At 39.6% G+C, this 14,077-nt stretch overlaps 1 protein-coding gene across 1 annotated transcript in view; it reads left to right on the plus strand.

Annotated features, from left to right (window-relative positions):
- The window catches only part of LOC126440353 (molybdenum cofactor biosynthesis protein 1-like), a 346,021-nt gene that overhangs the window by 252,406 nt on the left and 79,538 nt on the right, over positions 1-14,077 (plus strand). The gene's annotated exons all lie outside the window — the stretch shown is intronic.

A 14,077-nucleotide genomic window follows, 5' to 3' on the forward strand; every position in this document is an offset into this window, starting at 1 on the left:
GGGATGTTTCCAGAATGAGATTTTCACTCTGCAGCGGAGTGTGCGCTGATATGAAACTTCCTGGCAGATTAAAACTGTGTGCCCGACCGAGACTCGAACTCGGGACCTTTGCCTTTCGCGGGCAAGTGCTCTACCAACTGAGCTACCGAAGCACGACTCACGTCCGGTACTCACAGCTTTACCGAGGTACTGGCAGAAGTAAAGCTGTGATTACCGGACGTGAGTCGTGCTTCGGTAGCTCAGTTGGTAGAGCACTTGCCCGCGAAAGGCAAAGGTCCCGAGTTCGAGTCTCGGTCGGGCACACAGTTTTAATCTGCCAGGAAGTTTCATATCAGCGCACACTCCGCTGCAGAGTGAAAATCTCATTCTGGAAACATCCCCCAGGCTGTGGCTAAGCCATGTCTCCGCAGTATCCTTTCTTTCAGGAGTGCTAGTTCTGCATGGTTCGCAGGAGAGCTTCTGTAAAGTTTGGAAGGTAGGAGACGAGGTACTGGCAGAAGTAAAGCTGTGAGTACCGGACGTGAGTCGTGCTTCGGTAGCTCAGTTGGTAGAGCACTTGCCCGCGAAAGGCAAAGGTCCCGAGTTCGAGTCTCGGTCGGGCACACAGTTTTAATCTGCCAGGAAGTTTCATATCAGCGCACACTCCGCTGCAGAGTGAAAATCTCATTCTGGAACCAGTAAGTTTGATCAGCACATAAGTATTATAGAGATGCTTCATGAACTCAAATAGGAACCCCTGGAGGGAAGATGATATTCATTTCACAAAACACTATTTAACTATTTAGGTACCTCGTACTTGAGGTTGACTGCAGGATGATCCTACAGCCACCAATTTACAATTAATGTAAAGGCCACAAGGACAAGAGAAATTAGGGCTTGTACAGAGGCATATAGGCTGTCGTTTTTCCTAGCACTATTTGTCAGTGGAACAGGACAAGAAATTACTAAGGTGGCTTGTGGGGTATGTACGTAATTTTAATCAGCATGATAGATACATTTTTGTACATGTTTACTTTCAAGGAACTTTGTTGTGCTGTTCTTTTTTAATAAAAACAAATACAAAGCTCGCGTGGGGTATGTACATAATTTTAATCAGCATGATAGATACATTTTTGTACATGTTTACTTTCAAGGAACTTTGTTGTGCTGTTCTTTTTTAATAAAAACAAATACAAAGCTCGTGCTTATTCACTCCATTTATGGCTGATGAAAGTATCTAATGTAATTATCATCTTTCTCATGTTCCCAGTACCTCGGAAACTCTCTGTCAATTGTATTTCTTTTTATTTGGCATTTATGGCGTGGACATCTTGGAATTCACGAGCATCTATTCTGTTATCAGAAACATTACATTCTCTTCAGACCATTCTGCTGCTCAAAGATCTTGAGTTGAAGACAAAAGTTCACTGATGAAACACCAGAATTTAGCTCTTTCTCTCCTGCTCTCACCAATGCAGAGATGATGGAGACTTCGTTTGACAGTTCATCGAAGGACTGATAATGGGCAGAACATGAGTGAACACCTGTGAATGCTAACCAAATGCAACAGAATGGTGTCTGCTTGTGCTCAGCTACTGTTCAGAGCCATAGATAATTCTTGTTCATTTGTGTCCGCTCCAGTGAAAAATGTGTTTCAGACCTGCAGTCCAGTCTTTTAAGTTTAGCAGGCAGATGGATCGGTCATGTTTTGGGCCAGTATGGTATACAGATGTCTGACACATCTCATTTCTAATAAGAATATTTGAGGGCTGTGCAATATGATGATAGGATCCTCGAACCTACTGTCCTGTCATATAGTCGACATTTGGATGATCATTGGTTGTGTTTCAAGATGCCAATGCACAAGTACACCATGGGATACGAATGATGGAGGAAATCAAAGTCAAAATGAGGGCAGCTCAGTCTGTATTATTGTAAAATATTAGGAGAGAGAGAGTCACAGACATGATATGCGAGTTGAGATGGTAATCACAAAAAGAAATACTTTTTTGCTGTGGCAAGATCTTTTCACAAAATTCCAGTCTCCAACTTCATCCTCCAAATGCAAAAACATTTTAATTTTCATAGCACTCACCTTCATAGGGAAAAATGATCGTTATAATAAAACACAACGAATCAGAGATCACACAGAGCAATTTAAGTGTTACTTTTCCCCACACATTGTTCAAGAGTGGAACGGTAGAGAAACAGTATGGAAGTGGTTTGATAAATCCTCTGTCAGGCACTGAGCTGTGAAATGCAGAGTAGTCATATAGATGCAGACATTTCATATCCCATAAGCACGGTGGTTGTGGAGGTCTAGTGGGTAGCGCACTAGACTCCAATCAGGAGGTCCTGGGCTCGATTCCCCATAAAACATAAAAGGTGGGGAATTTTCCTTGTTCCAGTGACTGCAGGATGGCCCCCAGGTGACGCCAACCTGCTATCAGGTGACTCCTGGGGATATTTCCCAGGGGTAAAAGGAAGCTGGGGTGATAGGCCATTAACCCTCTCCCTCCTAGTGCCACAGTGAACAAAGGCTGCACCCTACCTGCTGTCAGGACAACAGCCCAGTCACTGCCTGTCATCATAGACCTTACTTTTACTTTTATGTTGTGTGCATCTGAACAATTACTTTAACACAGAACAAATACGGAAATGAACAAGACCAGAATAATTAACATATTCTGTTGGATTTTCTGTTGCGGCTATATCATAAATTAAACAACAGCAGAAAGACATCTTCAATCAATTCTCTAAAATTCATGACATAAAAGTATTGTATAAATCATTAAAACTCTACTGTACTCTATCGAAATTGTAATACTCCTGGGTAGATGCCAACGTTAGCATGCAGCTAGAGCCAGTGTGGACATGGTTTTTAGGCTGTTGTCAACATCCGACTAGATGAATAGCAGACTGGTATGCACACCCCACATCAGTTACATGATCCTCAAACATTTTGAAACATTCTCACACTTTCACACACGATAATATTAGATACATACAGATACAGGGTACATAACTTTCACTCTGGTGTGGGTTGGAAGGGGGGGAGGGGGGGGGGGGAGGTGGCATGGAAAGGGCATCTGGCCACAATTTACCACTAATACTGCCAAATCCACATTAACATGCTGAGACTGTGATAGCAGGGGATAAAGACTAAGAAAAAGAAAAAGTAAAATGTATCAAAGTTGTGAGGTAAAAGTCTGTGCCCACTGCCAGAAGAAAATTCACTCTAGATTTAATGTTGCAACAGTGCATATGGAGTACATGAAATGATCACATTTACAGATCAATACTGCAAATGCTTCTCAGCTAGCATGTATCGACCCGTGCCAAAACACACACATTAGTACGTGGTGTAGCCCTCACTGGTGACAGTGCAGGCACTGACTACGGCATTCAGCCGGCCGAAGTGGCCGTGCGGTTAAAGGCGCTGCAGTCTGGAACCGCAAGACCGCTACGGTCGCAGGTTCGAATCCTGCCTCGGGCATGGATGTTTGTGATGTCCTTAGGTTAGTTAGGTTTAACTAGTTCTAAGTTCTAGGGGACTAATGACCTCAGCAGTTGAGTCCCATAGTGCTCAGAGCCATTTGAACCATTTTTGACTACGGCATTCAGTCGATAGTACAGATGGCAAAAACTGTCCTGAGATAAATTATGTCACACATGCTCAATCTGTTCAGATAGTTATGTAAGAGTTGTTGGTTGACAAGTTGCACGAGTCACTTCTCATCCCATGTTCCCACATGTGCTCGGTTGGAGACAAACTCGTAGAACATGCTGGCCCGGGAAGTCACTGCTCATCTTTCTGAGAACACTGAGTTTCATGGGCAGCGTGTGGGTCCTCACTATACTGTTGGAACAGTGCATTACCTTCCAGTTACAAGAATGCAAAAATAACAGGTGTAACATCATTCTGCATGTACCAAGTGCAGAAACACCACAGATGAATGAGAGTTGTAGTTTATCGCACCACAGACCATAAGGCCTGGGATGGGGCCACTGTATCTTGGGCAAATGCACTCTACAAGAGAGTGCTCACCAGATTTATGTCATTTGCTGATACGACCATCACTTGCGTGTGAGCGGAATCTGCTTTCATCACTTACAACCATGGCGTGCCATGCCATCCTCAAATAGATCCTCTAATGGCACCACTCGAACCATGCATGTCAGTGCTGAGGCACGATTGGAGGACAGGATAGATGTGTGCACGTCCGTAACGCAACTGGCAATAACTGCTTCGCAACAGTTTGTGTTGACACATCTGGGGCTCACAAGACCTTTTATCTGTGCTGTGGTAGCCGTACGATCTGCAACTGCTGCCCTTTCAGTACAACAATCCTAGTGAGCATCTGTGCTGTGTGGATGTCCAGAACCTCAATTATGTGTGTGAGAATGTTTACGTGACTACTGATACTAGCAGCGTTGCATAACTGATGCAGCACATCCAACTTGTGTGGAAATTCCCCCGAAAGGACCATCCTGCCACTCGGAAGCCCACAATTTTACCCCTTTTTAAACTCACTCGTTGGCTATAAGAATCACGAGTGTGCCTTCCTGGCATGGTTGCCTGCTTGCTTCACATGTCTGCATCACACTGGCTGTGAGCATTTCCTATTAAAGGGTAGACACATATAGCACTCTGATAGCTATGCCATTACACTATCTGTTGGCGGATGACACTGAAACCATTGCCAGTACATCTACTACTCCCAGGTGACATACGTTGTCATCGGAACAAAATTGACATTGTATTTCCAGGCGTACAATATAAGCTGTATCAGCAGAAATATGTGACTAAAAAGATGCTAGCCTTACATTATTCTTGCACATTATCATTATCTTTGATGTTAATATGACAAGAAACATGAAAAATGCAATATCGAAAGTGAAGTTCATGGGAGAGATCCATGAACTGTTCAAAGTAAAGACAGGAGTGAGGCATGAGGAGAAAATAATCAGGACATGGGACAAAAGAGACAGATGGGTGAAGACTGAACCATCGCCCTCCAAGTGCCGTGCCAAACAAAGAAAGTTGATGATTGAAATTTTAAGAACCTGCTCCAGCAAAATGCTTTTGCTTTAATGACTGCCACCATAATTCACATGTGATATCTGCGGCATGCACTTTCCTGTTTGCTAATAATACAAAATGAGCTGCCCTTCTTTGAACTTTTAAATGATGTCCTCTGTCAGTCCTATCTGGTAAGGATCCCACACCATGCAGAATACTCCAAAAGAGGACTGACAAGTATAGTTGTAGATAGTCTCTTTAGTAATCCTAATCTTCTAAATGTTTTACTATTAAATCACAGTCTTTTGTTTGCTTTCCCACCGCATTATCTATGTGAGCATTCCAATTTAAGTTATTTGTAAATGTAATTCCTAAGTATTCAGTAGACTTCACAGCCTTTAGATCTGCGTGAATTATCGTGTGACCAAAATTTAGTAGATGCCTTTTACTACTCATGCGGATGACATAACAATTTTTATTATTTAAGGTCAGTTACCACTTTTTGCATCATATGGATAGGTAGCCTAAATCATTTTGCAGTTCATTTTGATCATCTGATCGCTTTACAAGACAGTAAATGATTTGCAAGACTGTAAATGATAGCATCATCTAAGAGGACTGCTCAGATTCTCTCTTAAATTGTTAATGAATATCAGCAACAGCAAGTGGTCTATAACACTTCCTTGAGGAATGTCAGATATCACTTCTGTTTTACTTGACGATTTTCCATCAATTAATATGAACTGTGACCTTTCTGACAGGAAACCACACATCCAGTTGCACAACTGAGACAATACACCATAGGCACACAATATGATTAGAAAATGCTTGTGAGGAACTGTTTCAAAAAGTCTTCTGGAAATCTACAAATATGGAATCAATTTGAGATCCCCAGTCGACAGCACTTATTACTCTGTGTGACTAAAGAGCTAGCTGTGCTTTAAAAGGTCGATATTTCTGAATCTATCTTGGCTATTTATCAATGAATCATTATCTTTGAGATAATTCATAATATTCAAACACAATATATGTTCCAAAATCCTAATGCAAATCAACATTAGTGATATGAGTCTGTTATTTAGTAGATTACTCCTCTTTTCTTTCTTGAGCATTGGTGTGACCTGAGCAACTTTTCAGTCTCTAGGTATGGATCTTTATCAAATGAGCGGCTATATATGATTTCTAATGGAGCTATTGTATCAGCATTCTCTGAAAGAAACATAATTGCTTTATGACACTGAGGAGAGCTACTACTAAGTTACTCACAGTTGCAGTTGTTCTTGATTTGAATACTGCAATATTTACTTTGTTGTCTTTGGTGAAGAAATTTCAGAAATCCATGTTTAGTAACCCTGCTTTAGTAGCACTGTCATCAGTAACATTACCACAGCTATTGCGCAGTGAAGGTATTGGTTGTGTCTTGCCATTGGTGTACTACACATGCAACCAGAACCTCTTTGGATTTTCTTCCAGATTTCAAAACGAAGTTTCACTATGGGAACTATTAAACACATCTTGCACTGAAACCCACCCTAAGTTTCGAGCTTCAGTAAAACATTGCTAATCTTGGAGATTTTGCATTCTTTTAAATTTTGACATGCTTTTTTTCATTGCTTCTGCAGCTGAGTTTTGACATATTTTGTGCACCACCCTTTTAATTTATTTGGTATCCTTTCAATTTATTTGGTATATATCTCTTAATTGATGTCGATACTATTTCTCTGAATTTAAACCATCTCTGGTCTACACTTACATAGTCAGACTTGAAGGAGTAGAGACTTAGTAGAGACCGTCTTCTTGGAAGGCATCAAGATAATTTTTATCTGCTTTCTCATTAAATGCCTTATTGTGTAGGGCTGGAAATTAATAGAGATAAGGCAAACAGAATGTGCAAAGTAAGTGGAAATTACTCGTCTCTTCCCCGATTACAGTGCAATAGAAGATATTACAAGATGTTGACAGATTGCCATATCTCGGTAGCTTTATATGTAATAATGAGGTCACAGATGCAGAAATCACCAGCAGAACTGGAAAATTGGTCCATATGGCAATTAGGTCTGTAATATGTCAACAAAGCTTTGACTGTACTCCTTTATCGTTTATATGTGTGAGAGTTGGAAAATGTCAGTAAAATCAGCACACAGTCTCCATATTTTTCACCAACAATGCTATAGATGAATTCTGAAGATGTTAACCCAACCAAGTTACAAACGATGAAGTGCTGAGAATACGAGGTCTACACAGCCTGCACAAACTTAATGTTGAAAGAAGACTGAAGATTGCAGGTTATGTTCTACGCATGTAAGGTGGAAGAATCCCAAAATCAACACTGTTGTGGAAATCAATGGACAGATACAGATGTACAGGAAGACCTGTTAACACCTGGAACTTTTGCAATGAATCTTCAATGCATGGATACAAACTTGGAGGAAGGTGAGAACTTGGCAGCTGATCGAGTGAACTCTGTGAAACCAGTTCCTTGTATGGTACACAGCAAATCTGAGTAAGTTAGTAAGTAAGTAAGTAAGTAAGTAAAGTAAGTACAACTGGGGATTTTGCAAAACTGTTGGATGATCGATATTATTGTCTAGATTTGACACTGTTGGACTTCTACCTTTTCCTTGATGTGTATTCTTCAAATTGTGAGTTTTATGAGAAAGCTGATAGGTACTTACCAACCAACCTTCCCTCACATGAACTGACATTGTCTCTTTATAAATTCTACTGTGCTAACAATCATCCACTGAGAATCCTCGACTAGGTCTCCGCAGCTCAAATGAGCCAGTTTCTTTTAAATTTCTGTCTTTGGCTATAATTGTCTTCCAAGTATGGTGACACAACATCCTGTCATGAAACTTTTGCCTTTACACTTTTTTACTTTTCTGGACACTGCCTTTTTCTGCACTGTGCACTAAATACACTATGTGAGTAACGCCCAATCTCCAACAACCAATCGTGAACTGTAAACAGTTGTAAACTCTACCAGGGCACATAACAAACAATTAACATTTGTGTTTTAGTGTTCTAAGCTGTGAGGTCATCAGTGGACAAATAATTTAGTACTTATTCCTGGACAGCCAGAGTGGCCGTGCGGTTCTAGGCGCTACAGTCTGGAACCGAGTGACCACTACGTTCGCAGGTTTGAATCCTGCCTCGGGCATGGATGTGTGTGATGTCCTTAGGTTTGTTAGGTTTAATTAGTTCTAAGTTCTAGGCGACTGATTACCTCAGAAGTCGCATAGTGCTCAGAGTCATTCGAACCTATTCCTGACGTGCTGTTGTTTGGAACAACAACTGACATGATCCAAAATATTACTTTCTTTTATTATAGCTTCACTTTTATTTTGTCTAATGATTACTAATTTCAGTATCAAATTCCATCATCAAGCCACTATATGATTGGAAAGCATAGTGTATCGTTAAAATATTGTTTAATAAACAGATTACCATTATATCATCATTCCTTAAAATAATGTCCAAAGTGGAAGGACAGATGATTAATTTTGAGTATATACAAAAGTCAGAGTACTGAACCGGATATGAAAGAAGGAAAACCAGAAGGGCAGTGAGAGACGGGTGTCTTCTATCACCTTACTTCCTTAATATGTTCATCAAGGAAGTAATAACAACAACAAAGAAAAGATGGCCAGAATCAAAAGGTAATTTCTGGAATACGCCAAGGAAATGTGATAGGATCATTACATTTACAATGTATATAAATGATCCAGTAGAACGTGTCAGAGGCTCCTTAATATTGTTCACAGGTACTACACTTGTCCATCAGAAAGTAGCAACAACAGATGGCAGTATCAATTTGCACAATGACCTGCAGAGGATTGGTGGCAGTTGACCCTGCACATAAATAAATGTAACATATCACACACACACACACACACACACACACACACACACACACACACACAGAAAAAGAAATCCAATACTGTACAACTACACTATTAATGACAAATTGCTGGAAACAGAATCTACCATAAAATATCTAGAAGTAACTATCCAGAGCAACCTTAAAGTGGAATGACGACATAAAACAGCAATAGAAAAGCAGATGCCAGACTAAGATTCTCAGGAAGAATCTTAAGTGAATGTAAATTACCCCCGTGTCCTTACCCAGTAGGACTGACAGAAGAGAGAAAGAAGATCCAATGAAGTGCGGAGTGTTTTGTCACAGGATCATTTAGTCACTGTGAGATCATTACAGAGATGCTCAGCAACTCCAGTGGTAGATGCCATAAGAGAGCAGTTGTGCATCACGGAAAGATTTACTACCCAAATTTTGAGAGAGTAGTTTCCGAGAAGAGTCTGACAACATAATAGTTTCTCTCATATACAATTCACGAAATGATCACGAGAAGAAAATTTGAGAAGTTAGAGATAATACAGAAGCGTACTGACAGTCATTCTTCCCAAGCACTGTTCACAAGTGGAACAAGGGAGAGGGGATCAGTTGGTGGCATGAGACGTACCCCCTGCCACACACAGTTAGGTGGTTTTTGGAGCATGATGTCGATATGGAAATTTAATTGCATGCATATACACTGCAGATTGATGACATCACAATAGTAAATCAAAGTAGGAACTAAATAAAATGTTTCAGGCCTTAAATCAAGAAGTGGTAAAACTAAAGCTAAATATGAATACAAAGAAGACAAAAGTTATGGCTACGGACAAGAAAGGAGGTGGAGGTTGAACTGACACAAGAACAGGCAATGAGCAACTCAAGAAAGGAACTGAAATTTAGTATCTCAGTAGCATTTTGCAAGAAAACAATCAATATTTCAAAGCATTCAAGAAAAGAATAGCACAGGTGAAGAGTTCCTTCCAAAATAAGAAGAAGCTGCAACTGAATAAACATATCAGCTTCCACATTAACAAAATATTTGTAAAGACCTTTGTGTGGAGTGTTCTGACACACAGATGCAAAATCTGTACATTAGAAAAGCCAAAGGAAGCTCGCCTCAAACCTGCTGAAATGTGGTTCTGGAGGAGAAATACAAGAACTAGCTGCATTGACAGAAAAATCAAAGGAAATAGGAGAGAAGAAAGAACCACTGAAAGTTATAATCCAGGGCAAAGCAAAATACACTGGACACTTAACTGGAGATGATAATCTTTTAAAAAACATTTCTGAAGGCAAGATCGTAGGTAAGAAAATAAGGGGATGACTGAGAACATCCTACTTAAACAATATGATCAATGAATGGTATTTTCATCACGCATGGAGATGAAGACAACTGCTGGAGAGAGGAAGCTGTGGCTGCAGAGACAAGGTTTAACCTTTTGGAAGAGTAAGGACAAACTAATACAAAATATGAGTCTGCATGGTAGCTACATATGGAATAAATGACAACTTCTTGTGTGCAGTCATCTAGTCTCTTACCCCAGTAGGTGTCTTATCTACTAAAAGTGAAGGTCACTGTTATGCTTTCAATAGATGTGAACTGCACCCTGAAAATGGTATGTCTAGTTTGCAGTTGTACAGAAGCTTTTTATTTTGCAAAATGGTTCAAATGGCTCTAAGCACTATGGGACTTAACATCTGAGGTCATCAGTCCCCCAGACGTAGAACTACTTAAACCTAACTAACCTAAGGACATCCCTGCCTGAGTTAGGATTCGAACCCGCGACCGTAGCAGCAGCACGGTTCCGGACTGAAGTGCCTAGAACCGCTCGGCCACAGTGGTCAGCTTTTATTTTGCAAAGAAATTTTTGATAATAAGATGAACTGATGCTGGTACTCGCTACTGAAACCAGTAGTACTTAGACACAACAAAAATGTGACTACAGAATTAAGAATAATTTTTCCAAACTATGGAGTATTTTTTTCAAATCAACACCACAATAGAGGAAACTTATTTTAAACTAAAGACACAAAAGAAAAAAAGAGAAACTGTAAAGATCTTGAGTCTCATAAGACTCCCCTGGGAGGAAAATATAAGATATTTAATTGGTAAACTTGCAAGGCACACTTTTTTATGTTGTATAAACTATGAAACTGTTAGCATCGTCAGCTAAAATTTACTTCTTCTGTCTTAATATACCTTCCTTCACTTACAGCTGCAGTGTGGAGACAGGGGTGAGGGTGGGAGCAGGGATGGGGGTGAGGGTGAGGGCGTATTGCTTTAAAATGGTGATTATTGTGTTGATATTCTTAACAACAGATTTATATCTTTTGCTTATGAAAGTCTGCATGCGATGACAGCTGCACTAGTAATACCTTCACAGGGTCGTATTCAAGTTGCAAGGCTAGATCTATGCCAGCCATGACACGCTCCCAGCCTTTCCTCCTCATGATCTGGTTGTAGCGTCGGGTCTGCAGGGTGTCTAAGCTGATGTTCAGACCGTCAAGCCCTGCCCTCTGCAAGGCAACCAGCTGTCTTGTCAACATGAGGCCATTGGTTGTCATTAAGACACTTTTGAGATCTTTCATTTCCTTCAAGGCACCTGTGAAACAGCAAATTATTCTAAAGAAACTGAAACAAATAATTTGTAACATTGCTGCTGCATATGAAACAAAACTCCAGTTGATAAATTGAAAATACAAATTCCTTAAAAGTCAACTGTACATTTGCCCTAATATCAAGAGATATGAAGGGTAAATAAACTGAAGTGAAGAATGCAAGTTAAGATAGCAATGAAAAAATAATTAGAGGCATAAGATCACCTACTGCAACAGGGAAATGGGAATCAATATGAACCATTACCCATCTACTGTCAACTCATTCCATGTCTCCATGCACACTGTATAAACCACTGTGGGTTGTACGACAAAGAACATTGTTGTACCACACATTACGGTTTTTCCCCATTCAATGCTCATGTGGAGTGTGGGAAGAATGATTCTTTAAATGGTTCTGTGCATGCTGTAATTAATCTTGCCTTCATGGTCCCTATAGGAGTGATACATATGCGGTTATTGTATAATCCCTAAATACCTCACTTAATACAGGTTCCTGAAATTTCATAAGTTAGGTTTTGTCATATATTTGGCATCTATCTTCACTTGTCTGGCATTTCCAATTTTTAGTAGCTTCTTGATGCTCTCCCATGCATCAAATAAATCTATGATCAATCATGCTACACTATTTTGTATACATTCAATGTCTGCCATTAGCCTTATTTGTTATGGGTCGTACTTAAGCAATATTCTAGAATGGGCCACACAAGTATTTTGTAAGCAATGTCCTCTATAGACTGATTGCATTTTCCAGTATCTTACCAATGAATTGAAGTCTGCATTCTGCTTTGCCTACAAGTGAGTCTATGTCACCATTTCATTTCATCCAGATATTTGTATTAGTTGACCAATTAAAACTGTGATTATTTGATAATGTAGTCATACAATACTGTCTTTTTTTTTGTTTTGTGATGTGTTCCAATTTGTTGTTGTTGTAGTCTTCAGTCCTGAGACTGGTTTGATGCAGCTCTCCATGCTACTCTATCCTGTGCAAGCTTTTTCATCTCCCAGTACCTACTGCAACCTACATCATTCTGAATCTGCTTAGTGTATTCATCTCTTGGTCTCCCTCTACGATTTTTACCCTCCACGCTGCCCTCCAATACTAAATTGGTGATCCCTTGATGCCTCAGAACATGTCCTACCAACCGATCCCTTCTTCTGGTCAAGTTGTGCCACAAACTTCTCTTCTCCCCAATCCTATTCAATACTTCCTCATTAGTTATGTGATCTACCCATCTAATCTTCAGCATTCTTCTGTAGCACCACATTTCGAAAGCTTCTATTCTCTTCTTGTCCAAACTATTTATCGTCCATGTTTCACTTCCATACATGGCTACACTCCATACGAATACTTTCAGAAATGACTTCCTGACACTTAAATCTATACTGGATGTTAACAAATTTCTCTTCTTCAGAAACGCTTTCCTTGCCATTGCCAGCGTACATTTTATATCCTCTCTACTTCGACCATCATCAGTTATTTTGCTCCCCAAATAGCAAAACTCCTTTACTACTTTAAGTGCCTCATTTCCTAATCTAATTCCCTCAGCATCACCCGAATTAATTAGACTACATTCCATTATCCTTGTTTTGCTTTTGTTGATGTTCATCTTATATCCTCCTTTCAAGACACTGTCCATTCCATTCAACTGCTCTTCCAAGTCCTTTGCTGTCTCTGACAGAATTACAATGTCATCGGCGAACCTCAAAGTTTTTATTTCTTCTCCATGAATTTTAATACCTACTCCGAATTTTTCTTTTGTTTCCTTTACTGCTTGCTCAATATACAGATTGAACAACATCGGGGAGAGGCTACAACCCTGTCTTACTCCCTTCCCAACCACTGCTTCCCTTTCATGTCCCTCGACTCTTATAACTGCCATCTGGTTTCTGTACAAATTGTAAATAGCCTTTCGCTCCCTGTAGTTTACCCCTGCCACCTTCAGAATTTACTGAATGTAAATTTCCAATTTACATTTCTGAAAACTTAAACTCAGTTTGCCTATCTTTGGACCAAATTGAAATGTTATGATCTGACTCAAATTTGTGCAGATTTTTTTCAGGCAATAATTCATTATAGACAACTCTATCATCCAGGAAAAGTATGAGGTTCCTTATAATATCGTCTTCCAGAACATTAAGGTACAACATAAATGTAATGGTATAAATTACTATAACTGTATAAATAAGTTTATAAGTGTGTAAAATACATTGAACTATTTGTTACAACAAAATATTGTACCAGTATACTCAGCAAGATGTTAAATCAGCAGATAGCTACATTTTATGTTCAACATTTTGTGTACAACATATATGCTGGAAAGGATTTATACCCAAATTAAATAAATCTGAAGAAATGGTAGTGTGTGTCTGGAAAAAAAATCCGTAAAAACTCATACAGTCCAATTTGCTATTATGTCACTGTTACTGAAATATAATACAAAGTAACTGAATTTGATGAACATTCTCAGAGTGCAATATGCCTCAGAGTAAAATGCACAGTAATGTCAACATTATTTTTCAAGGCTATGTTTGTGAAAATGGATGAAAGCAAACCACACATTTTGTCCTCAATCTGCGGAAGCATTATGCACTGTGAA

The sequence above is a fragment of the Schistocerca serialis genome, unplaced genomic scaffold (genome assembly GCF_023864345.2).
Source record: "Schistocerca serialis cubense isolate TAMUIC-IGC-003099 unplaced genomic scaffold, iqSchSeri2.2 HiC_scaffold_1362, whole genome shotgun sequence".
NCBI lineage: Eukaryota > Metazoa > Arthropoda > Insecta > Orthoptera > Acrididae > Schistocerca > Schistocerca serialis.